This window comes from Syngnathoides biaculeatus, chromosome 10 (assembly GCF_019802595.1).
Source record: "Syngnathoides biaculeatus isolate LvHL_M chromosome 10, ASM1980259v1, whole genome shotgun sequence".
NCBI lineage: Eukaryota > Metazoa > Chordata > Actinopteri > Syngnathiformes > Syngnathidae > Syngnathoides > Syngnathoides biaculeatus.
The window spans coordinates 22,820,989-22,834,373 of NC_084649.1; positions in this window are offsets into that span (position 1 = coordinate 22,820,989).

Here is a 13,385-nt window from a genome sequence, read left to right on the forward strand (position 1 = left end):
AGTTGAGTTGGGCTTCGGAGTCGGCGTCAGCACAGGGGGCGCAAACTGCTGCTAAACAAGTTTTTAAATAATATTAGTTTTCTTTTAACAACTAATTCACTAATCCTTGTCTTTTGTTTAAAACAAATATATGAACACATGGCTTAGCTTTACAAGAGTTGTAGGCGGTGACTTTGAGATGTTGGGGAATCCATATGCTTCTCGTCCTCCTTTGGACCACTTCCAGATTTTGACACACCCAGGTACATATTTAAGGTTCCTTTGCGGGGTTGGTTGTTGTCTTACAACCGTCCCGATTTTTGTATTGCTCCTCGCATTTCCCAAAAATGCATGCTAGTTTCACTGACGACTGAAAATGGTCCATGGATGTTAATTTAGTTGTTTTGGTTGTTGTCTAATTCTGTTTTGTAATTTGAACGCATAACTTCAGATCTGTGAGGCAGACGTGCTAATCACTAGGGTAGGGGTGTCAGTTATTTTTTTTTCGCGGGCCTCATTTCCCTCGGGGGGCCTGTAATGACTATGATCCTATAAGTTATGAAGTTACTCACGTTCGATGTTTCTTCAACATCCACGAATTGATCACAAACGCGTCTTGTTGTTAGCAAGCTAAGCTAAGGCATACTAAGCCGATAAGCAAGTTTATGTTGGCGTTTCCACTCGCCCAACTTCTTATTGGTACTCACTGGTACCCTCGTTGTATACGATACGTAGGTTTTGCAGGACGTACAGATAATAGTGTTTGATGTTTTCCTCCCCCAGTAAATATTGGAATATTGGCTAATTTCGTTGTTACCGGTCCCACTTAGGCTAGGCTAACTTAGGCCGAGCTGCTTCGGCGCGAACGATACGACTAAGGTTGCACAGATGGTGGTTTTAGTCCACTGAAGTCGTCGCCAGGAGAGTCCCACGTCGAATATTCACAACATTCGGTCCAAAATCAGCAGGATTTATTGAATTACGATCGGGCTGGTCAGAGCCTTCTGTTTAAGCTGCTACCAGCTTGAAGACCGGAAGCAGCCTGGTCACATAAAAATGTTTGTAATAACTCAACATTATCATTTATATGGCATGACAATTTGAATTTTTTGATTAAGATTTTAACAAAAATAGGAGTTGGTGCAGATGATTTGCCATCGAGGGCCACATGAAATCAGGCGGCGGGCCGGATCTGGCCCGTGGACCTTGAGTTTGACACCCAGGCACTCGGGTAATGAGCTGCCCCTTTACAAAAAATCTCAGTGTTTGTTTTTTTTGTAGTTTTTGATGAGATGTATGTTTAGCATTTGTTGGACAAGTGAAGAGAAAGAACTGCAGGTGCTGTGGGGGGGGGGGGGGCAAGTGAATCAAAGGGGGTCACGCTTTTACCAACAGCCCCCCAAAGCGAAGCAGAAGCCAAAGCGTGCGGTGGGTGAGGCAGACGGGATATTTGTTATTCTAGTCAAAACATCTGAGATGAGTGCCGCAAACCTGCACGGGCCGCCACATGCTTTTCAATTTGCAGATTTCAATCCAGCAATGGTCCGGGATGCCGTTCGTAACACGGATGATTGGTGAAAATGCACGTTTTTCATCGCGAAAAAACAATGATAATTACCTGGATTAAAATGAATAACAGACGGGATCTCTCTTTACAAACTGGTCGCCAACCAAAACCGAAGTGGCCCGGACAAAATCCAACGCATGCACGGGGAGAACATGGGCTTCAAACCCCGGTCCTCAGAACTGCGAGGCAGACTCTCGAACCAGTCGTCCACCGTACAGCCCCATCTTATTTTATTTTTTGTTTTCACTCCCAGTCCCCCCCCCCCCCCCCCCCCCCCCACTGTTGTCCTTCACTACAACTGGCTTGCTCTTGTAACTTTTTATGACGCTTAATTTATGAATGCACCGGGGCATACCCATAATTCTCCATCTGGGGAGTTGTCTAAAGCCCTTGTGTATTTAAGACCGCGGGCCTCTTTTGGGTTCCTTTACTGTAAAGGCCCCTGCACCTCAGCTATTATTTACCACGTCTGTTGTCCCCCTGGAGACAAGCAGCGGCGGCGCATGACGGGAGGGCATGCGGGAATTGAATTACACAAATTTAGCGATGCTTCAAGAGAATGGCTTCCCTTGTGGGATCCTGTTACCTGAGGACCCCCGCCACCCCTCCCCTTCTGGTTTTGGGAGAAAATGGCTGCCAGCGTGAATAGGGATGTGTTGACTGTACAGCGTGTGAGCGACATGTCGGCTCCTGCCTTTTCCCCGCTTAAAAAGTTTAATTACATGTCGAGATGATGCACTTTGAACGGAATTCCTCCCCGTGATTAAATAGCATCTTCTTCATCCGAGCTCCTCCAGCGACAAAATTCCCCGTCGTTTTTGCCACCAGCTCGTTAAAGTTCAAATTAGCACTTGTGCACAAACATACTCGGAAAGGATTTTGATTGATTTTTGATGACGTGGGCCTGTAATAGACGGATCACCAAAGAAAGCAGATGAGGCGTGTTTTCTGGAGCTCGCAAGGAGCATCAAAAATGGGATTGGGAATTCTTGTCGAGGCATCATACGAATAATCGTCTTCCTTGTAGGGGAAATTCAGTGGTTTGCATGAAAAATGTATCCAATTGGTCACGTCATATGTACCCTATTTTGACAATGTGATGTTAAATCTCTCATTTAATAGCGTTTTGAGGAGATTTCTAATGACAATTACGAATATTCAGGGCCGCTGCCATTTTCGCAAGTCACATGACCTATGTGCGCGGATGTGACGTGCACTGTGCCGCTCCAAACGCTGGATTCCATGGGACACCATTCATGCCCGGCGCCGATTTCTCGTATTTATCCTCATCTGATGAAGAAATAGCAATATCGGTTGATCGGGAAGACGGAGGAATACCTCTGTACAGACTTCAACCCGTGGCTGTAAATAATGTTGAATATTCAGATGGTTCTTTGGGGGGAAATGACGCGGAGTCTGACTACTTGGAGGCCTACGCACGACATAAATGGGTAAACAAAGGCCCCCGGGAGCCGCGGATGGTTCTTCGGACGGGAATGACGCGGAGTCTGACGAGTGAGCTCCGGCGGCGGGCCGCGAGCGGAGCTTCCAGTCTGCGGAGGCCGTTAGCCCCCGACGTCGAAGCTCGGCTAAGTCAATTGATTTGTATCTAAAAAAAAAAATACAAATTGTACATTTGAAATGCTAAACTGTGAAGTACTAAATTGGGAGATGTGGAGGTTTTTATTTCCTACCATTTAAATCCATCCAGATTTTTTTTTTTTTTGGGAGGGGGCATGGCTAAAACAGGTTGGAGCTTGAGCACGTTTGTTCACATCAGCGTACCCCCCACCCCCAGGTTCTCCTTGCAAAAACTTTTCACAGGAAGGCCACAACCAAGGCTTCAACCTTGTGAGACACTCATGCCAACCACTTGCACACCGTTTCACCCCTTCCAGTATTATACCGGCTTAATTTATTAGCTTCAGCATGTTGCTTTGTTCATTGAAATTCCTTCGGGCGTAAGCCGCTGAAAGCTTTCTTCTCAAAATCCTCTTTTAATAATGCTGACCACTTCCTTCTAAGTAGTATTAACTACCCACCACCCAGCCCCCCTGCTTAAAAAAAAAAAAAAAAAAAATAAAATAATCCACAAAATCTGCTGATCTTGAACTAACCACGTCATCTGTACTCGAATTTTGACCCCGACTCTCTTCGGCCCACTTGCTTAATCCTGACCCCCCCCCCCCCCTCCTCCTCCTCCTCCTTCTTCAACATAATGAATGCATGGTGCGGAGCTGTGATGGATGTGCACTTTGTACCGCGTACCCCCCACCCCGGGGAGGGGGGTACCCTGCTGGTCAAAAGTGGTGAAAAAGATCATCCATAAATGTCATGCCCCCCCCCCCCCCCCACACCAGCAGAGAGTCGGAGGGGCATTTCACGGCAAAACTGCAAATTCAAGATGAATCGTCGTCGCTGAGGAATGTTATTTGGAAGATTTCCCTCATCCCCCGTATCCCGGAGAGACCCCCCCCGCCCCCCCCCCCATTCACCCTGCCCCTCTTAAGTCGTGAAGCCTTTGTGTATGTGTGCGCCTGTGTGTGTGTGTGTGTGTGTATTTGTGCGTAGTGTTGGCGGGAGGAGCAGGAATCAAGGACGGAGTCAGGAGTCAGATCTTGAGCCACCTGTGTGTGATCCAGGGCGCCCCCACCCCCCTCCATCCCCGTAATCCCCTCTGCCCTGCGTCTGCCCCCGATGCTCACATACGCACACATTCACAGTTCATACTTCAGGCACTCACTACGATGGATTTTCACACAAAATTTGCAAAGTATTTGGAGTTTTTGTCATTGAATGTGCACTGATGAATCACTTCTGTTTGAATTAGCGAAAGATTTGAATGATTCGCGATAAAAAACAAAAATTCTAATTCTAAAATTCAGCCCCTGCAGCCATTTTTGGTTAGCAATTTAAAATTCAGTTGGCATTTCCTGAGTAGACCTGCAAAAGAAGTTTCAAAGAAGTCGTGACCAAACGGACGTAGAAAGTCTGCCGTTTTGGTTTTGAAGCAGCCATTTTGGGTCTCTTTCCGGGGCTCCCCCCTCGGCTTCAGGAACTTGTCGGATTGCCGCCAAATATGAATCCTGTATACGAGGCAAATGGATTTGTGTCATTGCGTGTGGGTGGAACATGCTAGCAAATTCTCGTGACTGTGACCAAAAATTCTCACGGCAACGGTAAAATGGGAAAATGGTGAACAATGGACCTTTCCGATGGTGACCTTAAGCTCCGCCCCCTTAGCCATGTCCAACGAGCTTCCAAAATGGCGATTGAACATAACATGTTTGAAGTCGATTCTCTATCGCGTATCCCAGATAATATTGGGGTATGTTTTTTGCGAAATGCGTCAGACTTGTCCAAGAGAGTTCTACAGAGAGGTCTCAACTATTTCACGCCAGAACTTCTACACGTAATTAAGATTTTGGAAGGAGCAAGACACAATGTCAGAGTTACAGTGAAATGTTGGCGATTGATGCAAAGAACGTTTGACGCCTCACAAACTTCATATTCAAATCCAACAGGATAAAATAGTGGAATCATCTAAAGCAGGGTTAGTAGTTTTTACTTGGAAAGATCACAAGTAATATTAGTCATAGGATATCTCTCATCAGAATTGCATGTTCCCCAAGCGCATCTGAGGACCATTTCCTTCGTAACATGAACTTTTCCAAGCGCACGCTACTGACAACCAGCATTGCTTGTGGGACAATACGGCAAGAGGGGCGTGTCAAGCCAGGCGTTAAGACAATGCGGCTACCTGATTGGCTATTATTGTGCGAGTGATTGACAGGTCGGAAAGGTCCATGTGTAATCGCAGCTTCGATTTTTGATAGCTCGCCATAAAACATCAACTTCAAACAGCTGTAGTCTCCAATTCCCTCCCCACAGCTAGTTTCACTGAACCGCGCAAAATTTGGTGGTCATATCTATCACGAGGAGACTTCAAGAAAAGTCACAAGAGGCCATTCTCGGAAATAAGACAATAAGTCTTCTATTTTGGTTGGAAGCGGCCATTTGGGTGATTTCCAAGGCTCCTTCAAAGGGGGGAACTCGTCCTCGAGACTTTCTTGCAGACGACATTAAACGAGACAACCTTCGAGCATTTCTTATCTTGTCGTGTCCGGCGCAGACTAAGTCGAGCAAAGGGAAGCCGAAGAATGTTCCAGAAGGTCAGGTCCAAGTGGGCTGATTAGATTTTGTCAGTGTTGAATGTGAATCTTTAATAAAAAAAAAAAAAAAGAGAAAGCCAATTAATGCAGCTCATGAGGGTTCATATCCACGCGGAAGGCAGACGTTCTCCTTGGCTTCCTGGAGGCCAAACGCCTTTCATCAGCGCCGGAATGCGCCGGCTTGGTGTTTGAACGCAGAGACAGAAAGACAAGAAGCAGCCAAAGCTCTCCATCACACGTAATCGTTTCCATTCGCTTTGGTGCGGGCGGGCGGATTCTTTCGACGCTTATCTCCGCGCAGAATCTTCCTCCCGGTGCGGCCAAACGCTTCAAACGCCGACAGTTTGCGTCCAAACATTTTTTTGAAGGTGTGAACAGACACACGCTGGGAACGCAACAATATGTGCGCTGTGGGTTTTTTTTCTCCGATGCCTGGATTGACTTTTTGAAAACAGTGCTGTCTATCTTTCATTTTTTTCAACAAGTATTAATTACAACGCAATATTTGAATTTTATTCCTAGTATTTTCAATACTTATGTCGTGATTATGTTTCATTGGGTTAAGTAAAATATTGTAGAAATATAATCGACTATTTCATGAGCAACGTTTTCAGCACTGAGCATCAAAACTATGATTATTGATATACAGTAAAAAAATGTACAAATGTCTAAATAGCCACCTCTGAGAGATTAACATTAAATTTTAAACAAAATTCAATATTCTTTTTCCAACTTTCCAACAACTTTTTATAATTTAACAGAAAATATGCATGACTAATTATTGCCACTGTTCGTCACATTGTGTGCATCTTGGCCACCTGGGGGCAGTACAACACAGACTCGAATATACATGGAAATGGAGGCGACAGTCACAACTCAGTAAGATGCAGTATTATTTATAGTTTTATTTCACAGATGATAAAGAATATATTCCTGTGCGCATTGTTATATCGTCCATCTACGTGTAAATATCTATAGAAAAATATATATGTAGGCGGCACCGTGGAGCAGCTAGTAAAGCGTTGAACTCACGGTTCTGATGTCCGGGGTTCGAATCCCAGCCCCGCCTGTTTGGAGTTTGCATGTTCTCCCTTTCTCCTGGCACTCCGGTTTCCTCCCACATCCCAAAAACATGCAACATTAATTGGACACTCTAAATTGCCCGTAGGTGTGATTGTGAGCACGACTGTTGCCTGTCACTATGTGCCCCGTGATTGGCTGGCGAGCAGTTCAGGGTGTACCCCGCCTCCTGCCCGTTGACAGCTAAGATAGGCTCCAGCACTCTTGTGAGGATAAGCGGCAAAGAAAATGGATGGATGGATGGATGAAATTTTTTTTTTTTTATCAAGCAATTACTGTAATAATAGATTGAGACTTTTAAACTCTCCCTAGCAACAAGTGACAAACATGCATCGGGGCCAAGAAAAAAAGGAAACTGAGAAGTTGTGCTGGTCTTAAAAGTAAGACGAATGAAGTTTTTTTAGCGCGCTAACTGCCTGGCTCATGGACATCAACAGCGAGGTTGTAAACAGTATAAAAGTTCTGTATTAGCTATCTGACAAGCTTGCCCACATCATGGCATGTAGCTGTTTGCTTCATAACCCCCCCCCCCCTCTCTTCTCATGTGCGCTCTTGTTTAATGAGTGAGGAACAGAGGGAGAGAGGTAAGAATCCCCCCCCTCCCTCCCAACGACCCCACCCCCACAAAAGAAAAAAAAAAAAGAAGGACTTTGATATCCAAAAAGCCACAGCCGAACATCTGCCGTGCTTGGCCGACCCAGGGCGCCCTCCCAGAGTTGCACTCCTTGACTCCCACAGACACTTTTCATCCACGTCTGGAAGAGGCTACATCCCTGACCCGAGGTGAGCAAAAAGGCCTCGGGGGGTGGGGGGGTGGGGGTGGACGCATTAAAAAAAAAAAAAAAAAAGCCCCGAGGTTTTGTGTGAGAAGCGCTGAAGGGGAACATCTCCAAGCACAACAAACGTTTTGGACTAATGAAATGTTTATGATAGCCGAGCGTCGTGCTGATTCAGTGATGAGCTCACGCTGTTCTGGCAGCGCATTATCTTCACCTCCTTCCTCTCCTCCTCGTCCTCCTTCGTTTTCTTCCAGAAGAGCCTTAAATGGCGGCTCGAGTTCTTGCGAAAGCAAAAACCCCGCTTGGGCGTCCAATTCAAACATTTCGTACAAGCCTGCAAGACAGTTAAGGGCTTTGAGGGAAATGACTGTTTGGTTCTCCACTTCTGGAATATTCCGGCCTCCTCCTCCTCCCTCGTTTGCTGCGTGCTTTCATTTACACGTGGAGAAAAACTACTCTTTTGGATTCATATCATATTTTGGGCGCCATTTTGTACTGAGCAGCCAGGACAGAAACTTTCCTCCATTGCAAGAATTTTTTTTCTTTATTTCTGGTTATTATATGGGTTATTATCATGGAATTTGATTTATAAAAATGATAACGATATACCTGACTACGTTTCCTTTACGGATATGTCTACATTTTACTGATATGAGTATTTGAATTCTTGCTCGTTATCATTCGAGTGGTAATAATTCTTTTTCATAAAATATTATTTTTCACACTTTCAGTGCCAACATATTGTTACAGTTATGCATCCCAAATAAAAATGTAACTTATGCATAGTTTGAAGGGCAATGCATGTAAACTGCAAAGTCGTATTGTTGCAAAAACCCGTGCACTCCGGCTGTTTGTCTCGATGTGCCCTGCGATTGGCTGGCGACCAGTCCAGGGTGTACCCGCCTACTGCCCGATGATAGCTGGGATAGGCTCCAGCACTCCCCACGACCCTGATGAGGATAAGTGGAGAAAAAAATGGTTGGATGGATGGATATTATAGATTTTGCTCGGCTTTGGTGGCGGTCTGCTGTGTACCGGCAGCCATTTTCTTTTCAAGCCCGAGCGGGCGAGGTGTTCAACATGCGTCTCGTGCCAGCGCGGTGTCCACAGTGGCCGGCGCTTTCAAGCACGGTAGAGTGACAAGCAAAAAAATATGTCTCGTGATATACTTCATTGAATATTATTACTTCATGCATGCCATATAAAGTATCAACAAATGGATGGCAATCACGAGAAAAATATGACATTGACCCATATTTAGTAAACACGAGCAAGTGTTCCGAACGGGCCTAACTAGGCAACCAAAATAAATATATAAAATAAATTTACAGTGTATTTCAAAATGTAAGTATGCAAATTTCTTTGTGGCGGATTTTACACTATATTTGCTCTTGGTTGACGGCACATTTTTAGAACAAATTTTATAACAAATAGGCATTACCGGCACTCCCCCGACTCTTGTGTGGATAAGCAGCTCAGAATATGGATGGATGTATTTTGAGTCTATTTTAAATGAATATTCCTTTCTTTTTAATCCATTTTATTTTGTTACATATATTTGCATTCGATTTGAATGTTAAGTTTAATTTTGTTTAATTTCTTGATTTATTTCCTTCTGTATCGTTGATTTTTTTTTTTTTTCAACCTTGCCGGTACATTTAATTTTATTGCTGTGTTTATTTTATTTAATGGCGTAACTTGCGAGCAACACACATGCGGCACTGTTTAAAGAAAAAAAAAATTATAAAAAGTGGTTATTAGTGGCGCGCATATGACAAAGTGGTGTTGACAGTGAGGTTAGGCGTGAAATATCCTCCAGAAGTCGTGTTTGCTTTGCGCTCCAGTTTCCATGTGCTCCTTTCGACACAAAGCACTTTCAAAGCAGTTCTTTGTTGGGACTTTAATGGCAAGAATAAAAAAAAGAACAAAAAAAGAAGAAGAAGAAGTGTAATAACAGCTGTGCCAGGAATAAAAAAAAAAAGCTTTATTATGTTCAGCTCTGGCTCCAGGAATCCTAATAAGTCTGTTTGCTGTGGTGAAATGTGAACAGTAAAAGTTCTCCACTGCAATTTTTTTTTTTTTTCATGTAAAATAATTGAGAATGCGGCGGCACCGTGGTGCAGCTGGTAAAGCGTTAGCCTCACAGTTCTGAGGACCTGGGTTCAATCCCTGACCTGCTTGTGTGGAGTTTGCATGTTCTCCCCATGCCTGCGTGGGCTTTCTCCGGGCTCTCCGGTTTCCTCCCGCATCCCAAAAACGTGCAACAGTAATTGGACACTCTAAATTGCCCATAGGTGTGACTGTTTGTCTCTATGTGCCTTGCGATTGGCTGGCCACCAGTTCAGGGTGTACCCCGCCTCCTGCTCGTTAACAGCTGGGATAGGCTCCAGCACTCCCCGCGACCCTCGTGAGGATAAGCGTCTAATATTGTGTCAATATCTCGACCACCTGGGGGCAATATAACACAAACACGAATATACATGGAAATGGAGGCGACGGTCACAGCTCAGTAAGATGCAGTAATAGTTTATTTCACAGATGATAAAGAATATATACCCGTATGCATTGTTATATTGTCCAGCTACATCTAAAAATGTATAGAAAAATATATATGTTGGCGGCACGGTGGAGTAGCTGGAAAGCGTTGGCCTCACAGTTCTGAGGGCCCAGGTTCGAATCCCGTCCCCGCCTGTGTGGAGTTTGCATGTTTTCCCCGTGCCTGTGTGGGCTTTCTCCGGGCTCTCCCGTTTCCTCCCACATCCCAAAGATATGCAACATTAATTGGAGACTAAATTGACCATAGGTGTGATTGTTTGTCTTCGTGTGCCTTGCGATTGGCTGGCAACCGGTTCAGGTTGAACACCTTCTCCTGTCCGTTGACAGCTGGGATAGGCTCCAACACTCCCCGTGACCCTTGTGAGGATAAGATGCTAAGAAAATGGATGGATGGGTGATTCTAAAACAATAGTACATTCTATTAAGATCACGTTTTTATTGTCTTTAAAATGACTTACACTTTTGTGTCATGCATTGTTGCCTGATTAGGTCACAAATTCGCTTGGAAGAATTTTTTTTCCAGGTATGTGATGAATGAACCAATAATCTTCTAGCTCAATGATAAATGGACCAATAGCCTACTTGCGACGTGATAAATGGACCAATGGCGTTGCAGCTCCGTGACGGGTGGACCAATAGAGCATGATGGATCGCGAGCAGGTGGTCTTAAGACGTTACTATAGCGACGGGACATAAAAATGATGGAAAAGATGGCAAGCGGATGAGGATGAGGAGCGGGAGGAAAGATAAGACAGATAGATGGTGAGAGAGGGGGGGGGGTGTAAAAGAGCAGAGTGGTCCTGACCAATGCAGGGCAAACATTTCAAGCAACACCAAGCAATAATCGTACCTTTTAGTAACAGCTTGCTGCTACAACTAGATCGACTTTAGTGGTCTATAAGACAGACAGACAGGCAGACAGACAGACAATGGGACGATTGAATGCTTGTCAGGTAGCTATTGTATTAAATGAAATGTGGCATCCCCCAGGGCTGACCTTTAGGTCCCATGCTTTTTCATCAAATGGATAGATGAATCACATTCAATGCATGCTTACGAGCCATCACAGATACCCCCCCCCCCCCTTCCAGCAATATAAGTAATATAAAGCACATCGTTGATAAAATAAAGTAAAAATAAGGGTCAATGCTGACAGTGTTGCAAAATATTGTTTGGACTTTTTTAGCATTCCGATTTGCAAATATATCATTTTTTTTTCCTCCACCAGAGTGGGCCCGTTGGGAGAACTTTACATTTTCTTTCATAAATCTCATTGTCTCCGAGTTGATTTATGCTTTATTTGGTGACTATACTCCACCACCTGTAGCAAGAAATAAGTGCGTGATACGTTTGCGAAAATGGAGCCAACTTCTTCCTCGGGTTGCCAACGCCACCGACAGCGCAGCGCTCAAAGCAAACCGTAAGACTGTACAGTAGAAGTGTGTGCGCTCGTGTGGGTGCTCGTCTTCCATCCGCTATCACTTAGGCAATGAGTGAGTGTGTGTATTTACTGTTTTCACAGATGGAGCTCTGACACGGTCGGGATAACTGAGATAAATGACTCGCGCCGCGACTCGGCAGATGGGGAAAACACACACACGCGGGTGCACTAATGCCGTGCAGTCCATCCGATGACTTCTTGGATTGCCATTTGGGAATCTTTGTTAAGTACATGAAAACGATGTGCGACAGTCAAATATTCAACATGAACAAAAATGATTCTTTTTTTTTTTTTTAAACCAAATATGGCACAGTAGCACCCCCAGGGAAATTAAAAAAAATAAAAATAAAAAAATCTGCTCCCAACACCATTGAAATTGTGTTGTTGTAGCCAAATACGACGGTCGTTATTCCAAGGTCCAGAAAGCGGGGCGCTCCACAGGTGGTCCACCGTCAGCGTGGTCGGTTTTTGAGCACAGTTGAAGAGATGATGCGACGTCACACAACGGGCATTCATGGCTGGGTTGCACATGACATCACGCTTGTTCGTCCGGGTTCTCGAACGCCATTGTTGCAGACAAGCAGTCGGCTGTCCGTCGCCATCGTGGCAGATTTTTGTTAGGTCTACGGATGTGGAAGTCGCGGAAACAGAATTTGATCTTATGTACATATCTGGCTTTGGCGACATCATCGAGTGATTTAAAGTAGGCAGAAAACATCCGCCGCGTACACAAGGGTCTGTGGACGTTGCCGTGGTGACGTCGTCTGCGACACCTAGCTTGTCTGTAGAAATGGCGGCGATCATCACGGGATCGCAACGCAAGAATCGCCGATGATAGTTGTCGAGATTGCGACACCAGCCCGAACGGAGTTTGCGATAGCGTCGATCTCACGGGCCGCGGGAGTTGTCTTTCGGATTGGGCCACTGGAGGCGGGTAGCCGGCCGACACGATGTTGGGTGTGTAGCCGGCGATCCCGATCGTTCGAGAGGCCGCGCTTGTAGTCCTCTCCGATAAATGTGCCGCTCGATGGATGACTCGATATCTCGGATGGTTTTGCGCAACGCTCTGGGGCGCGCGACTTGCCTTGCCGTCTCGTGATTAGGATGTCAAAGGAGACCATCCTCACCACGTAAAATCCCGTGGACAGGTCTGTCGTCACTTAGCGCACAAAAAAGTCGTTCGGCCCCGTGCCTGAAATGAAACCGTATATTGCACATTTTGGTTCTGAAGCAGCCATTTTGTTGCTAAATCTTGGGCAAAAAAGTTGGATATGAATTCACCCCCTGGCACCTGTTTCACACACGCCGACATTTTGTGGCCGTGACCATCTTGAGATGATGCACGAAAAAAGGAACCGGACCTGAACTTAAACAGGAAGTCGGACATTTTTGTTTTGAACAGCAATTTTGGGTGAACTCAGGTTGTAGTCGAAATGATCTGTGACTGTAAGCAGGCACGGTAGACACGTCTTCTTCTTCTTTTCCTTTCAGCTTGTCCCGTTAGGGGTCGCCACAGCGTGTCATCTTAGCCGCAAGGAAAAGAAGAAGTTTCAGAATCGCCTTGCCGACCTTAGCGAACGCAATACGTGGCCAGCGAGCCGCTGGATGGCCACCCAAGGTCCAAGCATCGAATAAAACCCACTTGGGGGTAAAGTCAGTAGACCGCAGCGTCTTAGACCCTGATTAGTGGTTCTAGCGCGACGGCCAACGCGGGGACGTGAGCATCTGTGAGCAATTAACGGGCGTAATGAACGAATGAGCCGCATTGAGTGTGAGCTAAAGCGGACGGAAAGTTTGATAATGTTCAAGAT